This window comes from Rana temporaria, chromosome 4, assembly GCF_905171775.1.
Source record: "Rana temporaria chromosome 4, aRanTem1.1, whole genome shotgun sequence".
Lineage (NCBI taxonomy): Eukaryota > Metazoa > Chordata > Amphibia > Anura > Ranidae > Rana > Rana temporaria.
In genome coordinates this window covers 72,737,655-72,753,660 of record NC_053492.1, presented here as the reverse complement: position 1 = coordinate 72,753,660, position 16,006 = coordinate 72,737,655, and positions in this window count along the sequence as shown.

Genomic DNA, 16,006 nt, shown 5'->3' with positions numbered 1-16,006 from the left:
GACCAGCAATGAAAAATTCGATAACGCTTTCCAGCGATGTCGATTGTCGATAATGCCGCCCAGCGATGAAAATTGACGATAATGCTGTCCAGCGGCAAAAATTGTCAATAACGCAGTCCAGCGATGTCCATAACACTGTTCAGCGATGAAAATTTCGATAACGCTTTCCAGCGATGTCAATTGTCGATAATGCCGTCCAGCGATGAAAATTGTCGATAATGCTGTCCAGCGATGTCCATAACACTGTCCAGCGATGAAAATTTCGATAACGCTTTCCAGCGATATCAATTGTCGATAATGCCGTCCAGCGATGAAAATTGTGGATAATGCTGTCCAGCGATGTCCATAACACTGTCCAGCGAAGAAAATTTCGATAATGCTTTCCAGCAATGTCAATTGTCGATAATGCCGTCCAGCGATGAAAATTGTCGATAACGCCATCCAGCGATGTCCATAACACTATCCAGCGATGAAAATTTCAAAAAACGATATCCAGCGATGTCAATTGTCGATAATGCCGTCCAGCGGTGACAATTGTCGATAACGCCGTCCAACAATGAAAATTGTCGATAACGCCATCCAGCGATGTCCATAACACTATCCAGCGATGAAAATTTCGATAACGATATCCAGCGATGTCAATTGTCGATAATGCCATCCAGCGATGAAAAATGACGATAATCCTGTCCAGCGACGTCCTTAACACTGTCTGTGACGAGATCCTTTCTCGCCCAGGTCCTGCTCTCCCGACACTCCTCTGCTACCAGTGAGTCAGCTTGCAGATTGCAACGTCTGATGGTCCAGTCATCCAAGGTTCCGGGGTCCGAACTACAGCTATGTGCCGTTCAGATCCATTAAGAACAAACACCAGGCAGGCTGTATGTAAGTTCAAACAGGACTCTTTATTTTCAAGTACACAGCACACTTTTATACAGAATTTTGGAACATCCCACTCCCAACAACCGCTTTCCTATTGGTCAATTGTAAAGTATGCAGTCTTCACTCAGGTCCTCCTTGACCATGCAAATGAGGACTTGAAATAGTCAACAGGGATTGGTCCAATAGCTTGGATAGAAAGACTTGTGTATTGAGACAGAAGCCCCAGGGGGTAATCAATGTACACAATAACCCGGTCTACTTAATTACTACCTCTGAGAGGTTACATTCCTTTTAGACAATAGAATGCTAATTCAATACAGCTGACAGGCTTCTGACCTTTAGAACAATACAAAGTCCCTTAGCGTAAACACATACATCTTCAAACGTACATAAAAGATTCAATTAACCTTCAATCCCCAATTCTAGCCAGACTGGCTCCGACACCCGATCTTAACCTGCAGAACACAATAAAAGGTATTTCACAAGTTGGTTCCACTTAGCATTTCAAAAGCCGCTGTCCTTGCATTGAATGTCCCTCTCCTGTGTAACAGATGTCAAGTAGAAACACTTTAATATCTCAAGATCCATGACACTGTCCAGCGAAGAAAATTTCGATAACGCTTTCCAGCAATGTCAATTGTCGATAATGCCGTCCAGCGATGAAAATTGTCGATAATGCCATCCAGCGATGTCCATAACACTGACCAGCGATGAAAATTTCGATAACGATTTTCAGCGATGTCAATTGTCGATAATGCCGTCCAGCGATGAAAATTGTCGATAATGCTGTCCAGTGGCAAGAATTGTCAATAACGCAGTCCAGCGATGTCCATAACACTGTCCAGCGATGAAAATTTTGATAACGCTTTCCAGCGATGAAAATTGTCGATAATGCCGTCCAGCGATGAAAATTGTCGATAATGCTGTCCAGCGGCAAAAATTGTCAATAACGCAGTCCAGCGATGTCCATAACATTGTCCAGCGATGAAAATTTCGATAACGCTTTCCAGCGATGTCAATTGTCGATAACGCCATCCAGCGATGTCCATAACACTATCCAGCGATGACAATTTCGATAACGCTTTCCAGCGATGTTAATTGTCGATAATGCCGTCCAGCGATGAAAATTGTGGATAATGCTGTCCAGCGATGTCCATAACACTGTCCATCGAAGAAAATTTCGATAATGCTTTCCAGCAATGTCAATTGTCGATAATGCCGTCCAGCAATGAAAATTGTCGATAACGCCATCCAGCGATGAAAATTGTCGATAACGCCATCCAGCGATGTCCATAACACTATCCAGCGATGAAAATTTCGATAACGATATCCAGCGATGTCAATTGTCGATAATGCCGTCCAGCGATGAAAATTGTCGATAATGCAGTCCAGCGGCAAAAATTGTCAATAACGCAGTCCAGCGATGTCCATAACACTGTCCAGCGATGAAAATTTCGATAACGATATCCAGCGATGTCAATTGTCGATAATACCGTCCAGTGATGAAAATTGTCGATAATGCTGTCCAGCGATGTCCATAACACTGTCCAGCGATGAAAATTTCGATAACGCTTTCCAGCGATATCAATTGTCGATAATGCCGTCCAGCGATGAAAATTGTGGATAATGCTGTCCAGCGATGTCCATAACACTGTCCAGCGATGAAGATTTCGATAACGCTTTCCAGCAATGTCAATTGTCGACAATGCCATCCAGCGATGTCCATAACACTATCCAGCGATGAAAATTTCGATAACGATATCCAGCGATGTCAATTGTCGATAATACCGTCCAGCGATAAAAATTGTCGATAATGCCGTCCAGCGATGAAAATTGTCGATAACGCCGTCCAACAATGAAAATTTTCGATAACGCCATCCAGCGATGTCCATAACACTATCCAGCGATGAAAATTTCGATAACGCTATCCAGCGATGTCAATTGTCGATAATGCCGTCCAGCGATGAAAATTGTGGATAATGCTGTCCAGCGATGTCCATAACACTATCCAGCGATGAAAATTTCGATAACGATATCCAGCAATGTCAATTGTCGATAATGCCGTCCAGCAATGAAAATTGTCGATAATGCTGTCCAGCGATGTCCATAACACTATCCAGCGATGAAAATTTCGAAAACGATATCCAGCGATGTCAATTGTCGATAATGCCGTCCAGCGATGAAAATTGTCGATAATGCTGTCCAGCGGCAAAAATTGTCAATAACGCAGTCCAGCGATGTCCATAACACTGTCCAGCGATGAAAATTTCGATAACGCTTTCCAGCGATGTCAATTGTCGTCAATGCCGTCCAGCGATGAAAATTGTCGATAACGCCATCCAGCGATGTCCATAACACTATCCAGCGATGAACATTTCCATAACGCTTTCCAGCGATGTCAATTGTCGATAATGCCGTCCAGCGATGAAAATTGTGGATAATGCTGTCCAGCGATGTCCATAACACTGTCCAGCGAAGAAAATTTCGATAACGATATCCAGCGATGTCAATTGTGGAAAATGCCATCCAGCGATGAAAATTGTCGATAATGCTGTCCAGCGGCAAAAATTGTCAATAACGCAGTCCAGCGATGTCCATAACACTGTCCAGCGATGTCAATTGTCGATAATGCCGCCCAGCGATGAAAATTGTCGATAACGCCGTCCAGCGATGTCCATAACACTGTCCAGCGATGACAATTTCGATAACGCTTTCCAGCGATGTCAATTGTCGATAATGCCGTCCAGCGATGAAAATTGTGGATAATGCTGTCCAGCGATGTCCATAACACTATCCAGCGATGAAAATTTTGATAACGATATCCAGCGATGTCAGTTGTCGATAATGCCGTCCAGCGATGAAAATTGTCGATAACGCCATCCAGCGATGTCCATAACACTATCCAGCGATGAAAATTTCGATAACGATATCCAGCGATGTCAATTGTCGATAATGCCATCCAGCGATGAAAAATGACGATAATCCTGTCCAGCGACGTCCTTAACACTGTCTGTGACGAGATCCTTTCTCGCCCAGGTCCTGCTCTCCCGACACTCCTCTGCTACCAGTGAGTCAGCTTGCAGATTGCAACGTCTGATGGTCCAGTCATCCAAGGTTCCGGGGTCCGAACTACAGCTATGTGCCGTTCAGATCCATTAAGAACAAACACCAGGCAGGCTGTATGTAAGTTCAAACAGGACTCTTTATTTTCAAGTACACAGCACACTTTTATACAGAATTTTGGAACATCCCACTCCCAACAACCGCTTTCCTATTGGTCAATTGTAAAGTATGCAGTCTTCACTCAGGTTCTCCTTGACCATGCAAATGAGGACTTGAAATAGTCAACAGGGATTGGTCCAATAGCTTGGATAGAAAGACTTGTGTATTGAGACAGAAGCCCCAGGGGGTAATCAATGTACACAATAACCCGGTCTACTTAATTACTACCTCTGAGAGGTTACATTCCTTTTAGACAATAGAATGCTAATTCAATACAGCTGACAGGCTTCTGACCTTTAGAACAATACAAAGTCCCTTAGCGTAAACACATACATCTTCAAACGTACATAAAAGATTCAATTAACCTTCAATCCCCAATTCTAGCCAGACTGGCTCCGACACCCGATCTTAACCTGCAGAACACAATAAAAGGTATTTCACAAGTTGGTTCCACTTAGCATTTCAAAAGCCGCTGTCCTTGCATTGAATGTCCCTCTCCTGTGTAACAGATGTCAAGTAGAAACACTTTAATATCTCAAGATCCATGACACTGTCCAGCGAAGAAAATTTCGATAACGCTTTCCAGCAATGTCAATTGTCGATAATGCCGTCCAGCGATGAAAATTGTCGATAATGCCATCCAGCGATGTCCATAACACTGACCAGCGATGAAAATTTCGATAACGATTTTCAGCGATGTCAATTGTCGATAATGCCGTCCAGCGATGAAAATTGTCGATAATGCTGTCCAGTGGCAAGAATTGTCAATAACGCAGTCCAGCGATGTCCATAACACTGTCCAGCGATGAAAATTTCGATAACGCTTTCCAGCGATGTCAATTGTCGATAATGCCGTCCAGCGATGAAAATTGTGGATAATGCTGTCCAGCGATGTCCATAACACTGTCCATCGAAGAAAATTTCGATAACGCTTTCCAGCAATGTCAATTGTCGACAATGCCATCCAGCGATGTCCATAACACTATCCAGCGATGAAAATTTCGATAACGATATCCAGCGATGTCAATTGTCGATAATGCCGTCCAGCGATAAAAATTGTCGATAATGCCGTCCAGCGATGAAAATTGTCGATAACGCCGTCCAACAATGAAAATTTTCGATAACGCCATCCAGCGATGTCCATAACACTATCCAGCGATGAAAATTTCGATAACGCTTTCCAGCGATGTCAATTGTCGATAATGCCGTCCAGCGATGAAAATTGTGAATAATGCTGTCCAGCGATGTCCATAACACTGTCCAGCGAAGAAAATTTCGATAATGCTTTCCAGCAATGTCAATTGTCGATAATGCCGTCCAGCAATGAAAATTGTCGATAACGCCATCCAGCGATGAAAATTGTTGATAACGCCATCCAGCGATGTCCATAACACTATCCAGCGATGAAAATTTCGATAACGATATCCAGCAATGTCAATTGTCGATAATGCCGTCCAGCAATGAAAATTGTCGATAATGCTGTCCAGCGATGTCCATAACACTATCCAGCGATGAAAATTTCGATAACGATATCCAGCGATGTCAATTGTCGATAATTCCGTCCAGCGATGAAAATTGTCGATAATGCTGTCCAGCGGCAAAAATTGTCAATAACGCAGTCCAGCGATGTCCATAACACTGTCCAGCGATGAAAATTTCGATAACGCTTTCCAGCGATGTCAATTGTCGTCAATGCCGTCCAGCGATGAAAATTGTCGATAACGCCATCCAGCGATGTCCATAACACTATCCAGCGATGAAAATTTCCATAACGCTTTCCAGCGATGTCAATTGTCGATAATGCCGTCCAGCGAAGAAAATTTCGATAACGATATCCAGCGATGTCAATTGTGGAAAATGCCATCCAGCGATGAAAATTGTCGATAATGCTGTCCAGCGGCAAAAATTGTCAATAACGCAGTCCAGCGATGTCCATAACACTGTCCAGCGATGTCAATTGTCGATAACGCCGTCCAGCTAAGTCCATAACACTGTCCAGCGATGACAATTTCGATAACGCTTTCCAGCGATGTCAATTGTCGATAATGCCGTCCAGCGATGAAAATTGTGGATAATGCTGTCCAGCGATGTCAATTGTCGATAATGCCGTCCAGCGATGAAAATTGTGGATAATGCTGTCCAGCGATGTCCATAACACTATCCAGCGATGAAAATTTCGATAACGATATCCAGCGATGTCAGTTGTCGATAATGCCGTCCAGCGATGAAAATTGTCGATAACGCCATCCAGCGATGTCCATAACACTATCCAGCGATGAAAATTTCGATAACGATATCCAGCGATGTCAATTGTCGATAATGCCGTCCAGCGATGAAAATTGTCGATAATGCTGTCCAGCGGCAAAAATTGTCAATAACGCAGTCCAGCGATGTCCATAACACTGTCCAGCGATGAAAATTTCGATAACGATATCCAGCGATGTCAATTGTCGATAATGCCGTCCAGCGATGAAAATTGTCGATAATGCTGTCCAGCGATGTCCATAACACTGTCCATCGAAGAAAATTTCGATAATGCTTTCCAGCAATGTCAATTGTCGATAATGCCGTCCAGCAATGAAAATTGTCGATAACGCCATCCAGCGATGAAAATTGTCGATAACGCCATCCAGCGATGTCCATAACACTATCCAGCGATGAAAATTTCGATAACGATATCCAGCGATGTCAATTGTCGATAATGCCGTCCAGCGATGAAAATTGTCGATAATGCTGTCCAGCGGCAAAAATTGTCAATAACGCAGTCCAGCGATGTCCATAACACTGTCCAGCGATGAAAATTTCGATAACGATATCCAGCGATGTCAATTGTCGATAATGCCGTCCAGTGATGTCCATAACACTGTCCAGCGATGAAAATTTCGATAACGCTTTCCAGCAATGTCAATTGTCGACAATGCCATCCAGCGATGTCCATAACACTATCCAGCGATGAAAATTTCGATAACGATATCCAGCGATGTCAATTGTCGATAATGCCGTCCAGCGATGAAAATTGTCGATAATGCTGTCCAGCGGCAAAAATTGTCAATAACGCAGTCCAGCGATGTCCATAACACTGTCCAGCGATGAAAATTTCGATAACGCTTTCCAGCGATGTCAATTGTCGATAATGCCGTCCAGCGATGAAAATTGTGGATAATGCCGTCTAGCGATGAAAATTGTGGATAATGCCGTCTAGCGATGAAAATTGTGGATAATGCCGTCTAGCGATGAAAATTGTTGATAATGCTGTCCAGCGATGTCCATAACACTGTCCAGCGATTAAAATGGTCGATAACGCTTCCCAGCGATTTCAATTGTCGATAATGCCCGTCCAGCAATGAAAATTGTCGATAATGCCCGTCCAGCAATGAAAATTGTCGGTAACGCCGTCCAGCAATGAAAATTGTTGATAACGCCATCCAGCGATGTCCATTACACTGTCCAGCGATGTCCATAACACTGTGCAGCGATGGAAATTTCGATAACGCTTTCCAGCGATGTCAATTGTCGATAATGCCGTCCAGCGATGAAAATTGTCGATAATGCTGTCCAGCGGCAAAAATTGTCAATAACGCAGTCCAGCGATGTCCATAACACTGTCCAGTGATGAAAATTTCGATAATGCTTTCCAGCGATGTCAATTGTCGATAATGACGTCCAGCGATGAAAATTGTCGATAATGCCGTCCAGCGATGAAAATTGTCGATAATGCTGTCCAGCGATGTCCATAACACTGTCCAGCGATCAAAATTTCGATAATGCTTTCCAGCGATGTCAATTGTCGAACAACGCCATCCAGCGTTGAAAATTGTCGATAACGCCATCGAGCAATGTCCATAACACTGTCCAGCGATGACAATTTCGATAACGCTTTCCAGCGATGTCAATTGTCGATAATGCCGTCCAGTAATGAAAATTGTCGATAATGCTGTCCAGCGATGTCAATTGTCGATAATGCCGTCCAGCGATGAAAATTGTGGATAATGCCGTCCAGCGATGAAAATTTAGATAACGCTTTCCAGCGATGTCAATTGTCGATAATACTGTCCAGCGATGAAAATTGTCAATAACGCAGTCCAGCGATATCCATAACACTATCCAGCGATAAAAATGTCGATAACGATTTCCAGCGATGTCAATTGTCGATAATGCCGTCTAGCGATGAAAATTGTTGATAATGCTGTCCAGCGATGTCCATAACACTGTCCAGCGATTAAAATGGTCTATAACGCTTCCCAGCGATTTCAATTGTCGATAATGCCCGTCCAGCAATGAAAATTGTCGATAACGCCGTCCAGCAATGAAAATTGTTGATAACGCCATCCAGCGATGTCCATAACACTGTGCAGCGATGGAAATTTCGATAACGCTTTCCAGCAATGTCAATTGTAGATAATGCCGTCCAGCGATGAAAAATGTCGATAATGCCATCCAGCGATGTCCATAACACTATCCAGCGATGAAAATTTCGATAACGATTTTCAGCGATGTCAATTGTCGATAATGCCGTCCAGCGATGAAAAATGTCGATAACGCCATCCAGCGATGTCCATAACACTGTGCAGCGATGGAAATTTCGATAACGATTTTCAGCGATGTCAATTGTCGATAATGCCGTCCAGCGATGAAAATTGCCGATAATGCTGTCCAGCGGCAAAAATTGTCAATAACGCAGTCCAGCGATGTCCATAACACTGTCCAGTGATAAAAATTTTGATAATGCTTTCCAGCGATGTCAATTGTCGATAATGCCGTCCAGCGATGAAAATTGTCGATAATGCCGTCCAGCGATGAAAATTGTCGATAATGCTGTCCAGCGATGTCCATAACACTGTCCAGCGATCAAAATTTCGATAATGCTTCCCAGCGATGTCAATTGTCGATAATGCCGTCCAGCGATGAAAATTGTGGATAATGCTGTCCAGCGATGTCCATAACACTGTCCAGCGATGAAAATTTCGATAACGCTTTCCAGCGATGTCAATTGTCGATAATGCCGTCCAGCGATGAAAATTGTGGATAATGCTGTCCAGCGATGTCCATAACACTGTCCAGCGAAGAAAATTTCGATAACGCTTTCCAGCGATGTCAATTGTCGATAATGCCGTCCAGCGATGAAAATTGTCGATAACGCCATCCAGCGATGTCCATAACACTATCCAGCGATGAAAATTTCGATAACGATATCCAGCGATGTCAATTGTCGATAATGCTGTCCAGCGATGAAAAATGTCGATAATGCCATCCAGCGATGTCCATAACACTGACCAGCGATGAAAATTTCGATAACGATTTTCAGCTATGTCAATTGTCGATAATGCCGTCCAGCGATGAAAATTGTCGACAATGCTGTCCAGCGGCAAAAATTGTCAATAACGCAGTCCAGCGATGTCCATAACACTGTCCAGCGATGAAAATTTCGATAACGCTTTCCAGCGATGTCAATTGTCGATAATGCCGTCCAGCGATGAAAATAGTCGATAATGCTGTCCAGCGATGTCCATAACACTGTCCAGCGATGAAAATTTTGATAACGCTTTCCAGCGATGTCAATTGTCGATAATGCCGTCCAGCGATGAAAATTGTCGATAATGCCATCCAGCGATGAAAATTGTCGATAACGCCGTCCAACAATGAAAATTGTCGATAACGCCATCCAGCGATGTCCATAACACTATCCAGCGATGACAATTTCGATAACGCTTTCCAGCGATGTCAATTGTCGATAATGCCGTCCAGCGATGAAAATTGTGGATAATGCTGTCCAGCGAAGTCCATAACACTGTCCATCGAAGAAAATTTCGATAATGCTTTCCAGCAATGTCAATTGTCGATAATGCCGTCCAGCAATGAAAATTGTCGATAACGCCATCCAGCGATGAAAATTGTCGATAACGCCATCCAGCGATGTCCATAACACTATCCAGCGATGAAAATTTCGATAACGATATCCAGCGATGTCAATTGTCGATAATGCCGTCCAGCGATGAAAATTGTCGATAATGCTGTCCAGCGGCAAAAATTGTCAATAACGCAGTCCAGCGATGTCCATAACACTGTCCAGCGATGAAAATTTCGATAACGATATCCAGCGATGTCAATTGTCGATAATGCCGTCCAGTGATGAAAATTGTCGATAATGCTGTCCAGCGATGTCCATAACACTGTCCAGCGATGAAAATTTCGATAACGCTTTCCAGCAATGTCAATTGTCGACAATGCCATCCAGCGATGTCCATAACACTATCCAGCGATGAAAATTTCGATAACGATATCCAGCGATGTCAATTGTCGATAATGCCGTCCAGCGATGAAAATTGTCGATAATGCTGTCCAGCGATGTCCATAACACTGTCCATCGAAGAAAATTTCGATAATGCTTTCCAGCAATGTCAATTGTCGATAATGCCGTCCAGCAATGAAAATTGTCGATAACGCCATCCAGCGATGAAAATTGTCGATAACGCCATCCAGCGATGTCCATAACACTATCCAGCGATGAAAATTTCGATAACGATATCCAGCGATGTCAATTGTCGATAATGCTGTCCAGCGATGAAAATTGTCGATAATGCTGTCCAGCGGCAAAAATTGTCAATAACGCAGTCCAGCGATGTCCATAACACTGTCCAGCGATGAAAATTTCGATAACGATATCCAGCGATGTCAATTGTCGATAATGCCGTCCAGTGATGTCCATAACACTGTCCAGCGATGAAAATTTCGATAACGCTTTCCAGCAATGTCAATTGTCGACAATGCCATCCAGCGATGTCCATAACACTATCCAGCGATGAAAATTTCGATAACGATATCCAGCGATGTCAATTGTCGATAATGCCGTCCAGCGATGAAAATTGTCGATAATGCTGTCCAGCGGCAAAAATTGTCAATAACGCAGTCCAGCGATGTCCATAACACTATCCAGCGATGAAAATTTCCATAACGCTTTCCAGCGATGTCAATTGTCGATATTGCCGTCCAGCGATGAAAATTGTGGATAATGCTGTCCAGCGATGTCCATAATAACACTGTCCAGCGAAGAAAATTTCGATAACGATATCCAGCGATGTCAATTGTGGATAATGCCGTCCAGCGATGAAAATTGTCGATAATGCTGTCCAGCGGCAAAAATTGTCAATAACGCAGTCCAGCGATGTCCATAACACTGTCCAGCGATGTCAATTGTCGATAATGCCGCCCAGCGATGAAAATTGTCGATAACGCCGTCCAGCGATGAAAATTTTCATAACGCTTTCCAGCAATGTCAATTGTCGATAATGCCGTCCAGCGATGTCCATAACACTGTCCAGCGATGACAATTTCGATAACGCTTTCCAGCGATGTCAATTGTCGATAATGCCGTCCAGCGATGAAAATTGTGGATAATGCTGTCCAGCGATGTCCATAGCACTATCCAGCGATGAAAATTTCGATAACGATATCCAGCGATGTCAATTGTCGATAATGCCGTCCAGCGATGAAAAATGTCGATAATGCCATCCAACGATGTCCATAACACTGTCCAGCGATGAAAATTTCGATAACGCTTTCCAGCGATGTCGATTGTCGATAATGCCGCCCAGCGATGAAAATTGTCGATAACGCCGTCCAGCGATGAAAATTTTCATAACGCTTTCCAGCAATGTCAATTGTCGATAATGCCATTCTGCGATGAAAATTGTCGATAATGCTGTCCAGCGATGTCCATAACGCTATCCAGCGATGACATATTCGATAACGCTTTCCAGCGATGTCAATTGTCGATAATGCCGTCCAGCGATGAAAAATGTCGATAATGCCATCCAGCGATGTCCATAACACTGACCAGCAATGAAAAATTCGATAACGCTTTCCAGCGATGTCGATTGTCGATAATGCCGCCCAGCGATGAAAATTGACGATAATGCTGTCCAGCGGCAAAAATTGTCAATAACGCAGTCCAGCGATGTCCATAACACTGTCCAGCGATGAAAATTTCGATAACGCTTTCCAGCGATGTCAATTGTCGATAATGCCGTCCAGCGATGAAAATTGTCGATAATGCTGTCCAGCGATGTCCATAACACTGTCCAGCGATGAAAATTTCGATAACGCTTTCCAGCGATATCAATTGTCGATAATGCCGTCCAGCGATGAAAATTGTGGATAATGCTGTCCAGCGATGTCCATAACACTGTCCAGCGAAGAAAATTTCGATAATGCTTTCCAGCAATGTCAATTGTCGATAATGCCGTCCAGCGATGAAAATTGTCGATAACGCCATCCAGCGATGTCCATAACACTATCCAGCGATGAAAATTTCAAAAAACGATATCCAGCGATGTCAATTGTCGATAATGCCGTCCAGCGGTGACAATTGTCGATAACGCCGTCCAACAATGAAAATTGTCGATAACGCCATCCAGCGATGTCCATAACACTATCCAGCGATGAAAATTTCGATAACGATATCCAGCGATGTCAATTGTCGATAATGCCATCCAGCGATGAAAAATGACGATAATCCTGTCCAGCGACGTCCTTAACACTGTCTGTGACGAGATCCTTTCTCGCCCAGGTCCTGCTCTCCCGACACTCCTCTGCTACCAGTGAGTCAGCTTGCAGATTGCAACGTCTGATGGTCCAGTCATCCAAGGTTCCGGGGTCCGAACTACAGCTATGTGCCGTTCAGATCCATTAAGAACAAACACCAGGCAGGCTGTATGTAAGTTCAAACAGGACTCTTTATTTTCAAGTACACAGCACACTTTTATACAGAATTTTGGAACATCCCACTCCCAACAACCGCTTTCCTATTGGTCAATTGTAAAGTATGCAGTCTTCACTCAGGTCCTCCTTGACCATGCAAATGAGGACTTGAAATAGTCAACAGGGATTGGTCCAATAGCTTGGATAGAAAGACTTTTGTATTGAGACAGAAGCCCCAGGGGGTAATCAATGTACACAATAACCCGGTCTACTTAATTACTACCTCTGAGAGGTTACATTCCTTTTAGACAATAGAATGCTAATTCAATACAGCTGACAGGCTTCTGACCTTTAGAACAATACAAAGTCCCTTAGCGTAAACACATACATCTTCAAACGTACATAAAAGATTCAATTAACCTTCAATCCCCAATTCTAGCCAGACTGGCTCCGACACCCGATCTTAACCTGCAGAACACAATAAAAGGTATTTCACAAGTTAGTTCCACTTAGCATTTCAAAAGCCGCTGTCCTTGTATTGAATGTCCCTCTCCTGTGTAACAGATGTCAAGTAGAAACACTTTAATATCTCAAGATCCATGACACTGTCCAGCGAAGAAAGTTTCGATAACGCTTTCCAGCAATGTCAATTGTCGATAATGCCGTCCAGCGATGAAAATTGTCGATAATGCCATCCAGCGATGTCCATAACACTGACCAGCGATGAAAATTTCGATAACGATTTTCAGCGATGTCAATTGTCGATAATGCCGTCCAGCGATGAAAATTGTCGATAATGCTGTCCAGTGGCAAGAATTGTCAATAACGCAGTCCAGCGATGTCCATAACACTGTCCAGCGATGAAAATTTCGATAACGCTTTCCAACGATGTCAATTGTCGATAATGCCGTCCAGCGATGAAAATTGTCGATAATGCTGTCCAGCGGCAAAAATTGTCAATAACGCAGTCCAGCGATGTCCATAACATTGTCCAGCGATGAAAATTTCGATAACGCTTTCCAGCGATGTCAATTGTCGATAACGCCATCCAGCGATGTCCATAACACTATCCAGCGATGACAATTTCGATAATGCTTTCCAGCAATGTCAATTGTCGATAATGCCGTCCAGCAATGAAAATTGTCGATAACGCCATCCAGCGATGAAAATTGTCGATAACGCCATCCAGCGATATCCATAACACTATCCAGCGATGAAAATTTCGATAACGATATCCAGCGATGTCAATTGTCGATAATGCCGTCCAGCGATGAAAATTGTCGATAATGCAGTCCAGCGGCAAAAATTGTCAATAACGCAGTCCAGCGATGTCCATAACACTGTCCAGCGATGAAAATTTCGATAACGATAACCAGCGATGTCAATTGTCGATAATGCCGTCCAGCGATGTCCATAACACTGTCCAGCGATGAAAATTTCGATAACGCTTTCCAGCAATGTCAATTGTCGACAATGCCATCCAGCGATGTCCATAACACTATCCAGCGATGAAAATTTCGATAACGATATCCAGCGATGTCAATTGTCGATAATGCCGTCCAGCGATAAAAATTGTCGATAATGCCGTCCAGCGATGAAAATTGTCGATAACGCCGTCCAACAATGAAAATTTTCGATAACGCCATCCAGCGATGTCCATAACACTATCCAGCGATGAAAATTTCGATAACGCTTTCCAGCGATGTCAATTGTCGATAATGCCGTCCAGCGATAAAAATTGTCGATAATGCCGTCCAGCGATGAAAATTGTCGATAACGCCGTCCAACAATGAAAATTTTCGATAACGCCATCCAGCGATGTCCATAACACTATCCAGCGATGAAAATTTCGATAACGCTTTCCAGCGATGTCAATTGTCGATAATGCCGTCCAGCGATGAAAATTGTGGATAATGCTGTCCAGCGATGTCCATAACACTGTCCAGCGAAGAAAATTTCGATAATGCTTTCCAGCAATGTCAATTGTCGATAATGCCGTCCAGCAATGAAAATTGTCGATAACGCCATCCAGCGATGAAAATTGTTGATAACGCCATCCAGCGATGTCCATAACACTATCCAGCGATGAAAATTTCGATAACGATATCCAGCAATGTCAATTGTCGATAATGCCGTCCAGCAATGAAAATTGTCGATAATGCTGTCCAGCGGCAAAAATTGTCAATAACGCAGTCCAGCGATGTCCATAACACTGTCCAGCGATGAAAATTTCGATAACGCTTTCCAGCGATGTCAATTGTCGTCAATGCCGTCCAGCGATGAAAATTGTCGATAACGCCATCCAGCGATGTCCATAACACTATCCAGCGATGAAAATTTCCATAACGCTTTCCAGCGATGTCAATTGTCGATAATGCCGTCCAGCGATGAAAATTGTGGATAATGCTGTCCAGCGATGTCCATAACACTGTCCAGCGAAGAAAATTTCGATAACGATATCCAGCGATGTCAATTGTGGAAAATGCCATCCAGCGATGTCAATTGTGGATAATGCCGTCCAGCGATGAAAATTGTCGATAATGCTGTCCAGCGGCAAAAATTGTCAATAACGCAGTCCAGCGATGTCCATAACACTGTCCAGCGATGTCAATTGTCGATAATGCCGCCCAGCGATGAAAATTGTCGATAACGCCGTCCAGCGATGTCCATAACACTGTCCAGCGATGACAATTTCGATAACGCTTTCCAGCGATGTCAATTGTCGATAATGCCGTCCAGCGATGAAAATTGTCGATAATGCTGTCCAGCGATGTCCATAACACTGTCCAGCGATGAAAATTTCGATAACGCTTTCCAGCGATATCAATTGTCGATAATGCCGTCCAGCGATGAAAATTGTGGATAATGCTGTCCAGCGATGTCCATAACACTGTCCAGCAAAGAAAATTTCGATAATGCTTTCCAGCAATGTCAATTGTCGATAATGCCGTCCAGCGATGAAAATTGTCGATAACGCCATCCAGCGATGTCCATAACACTATCCAGCGATGAAAATTTCAAAAAACGATATCCAGCGATGTCAATTGTCGATAATGCCGTCCAGCGGTGACAATTGTCGATAACGCCGTCCAACAATGAAAATTGTCGATAACGCCATCCAGCGATGTCCATAACACTATCCAGCGATGAAAATTTCGATAACGATATCCAGCGATGTCAATTGTCGATAATGCCATCCAGCGATGAA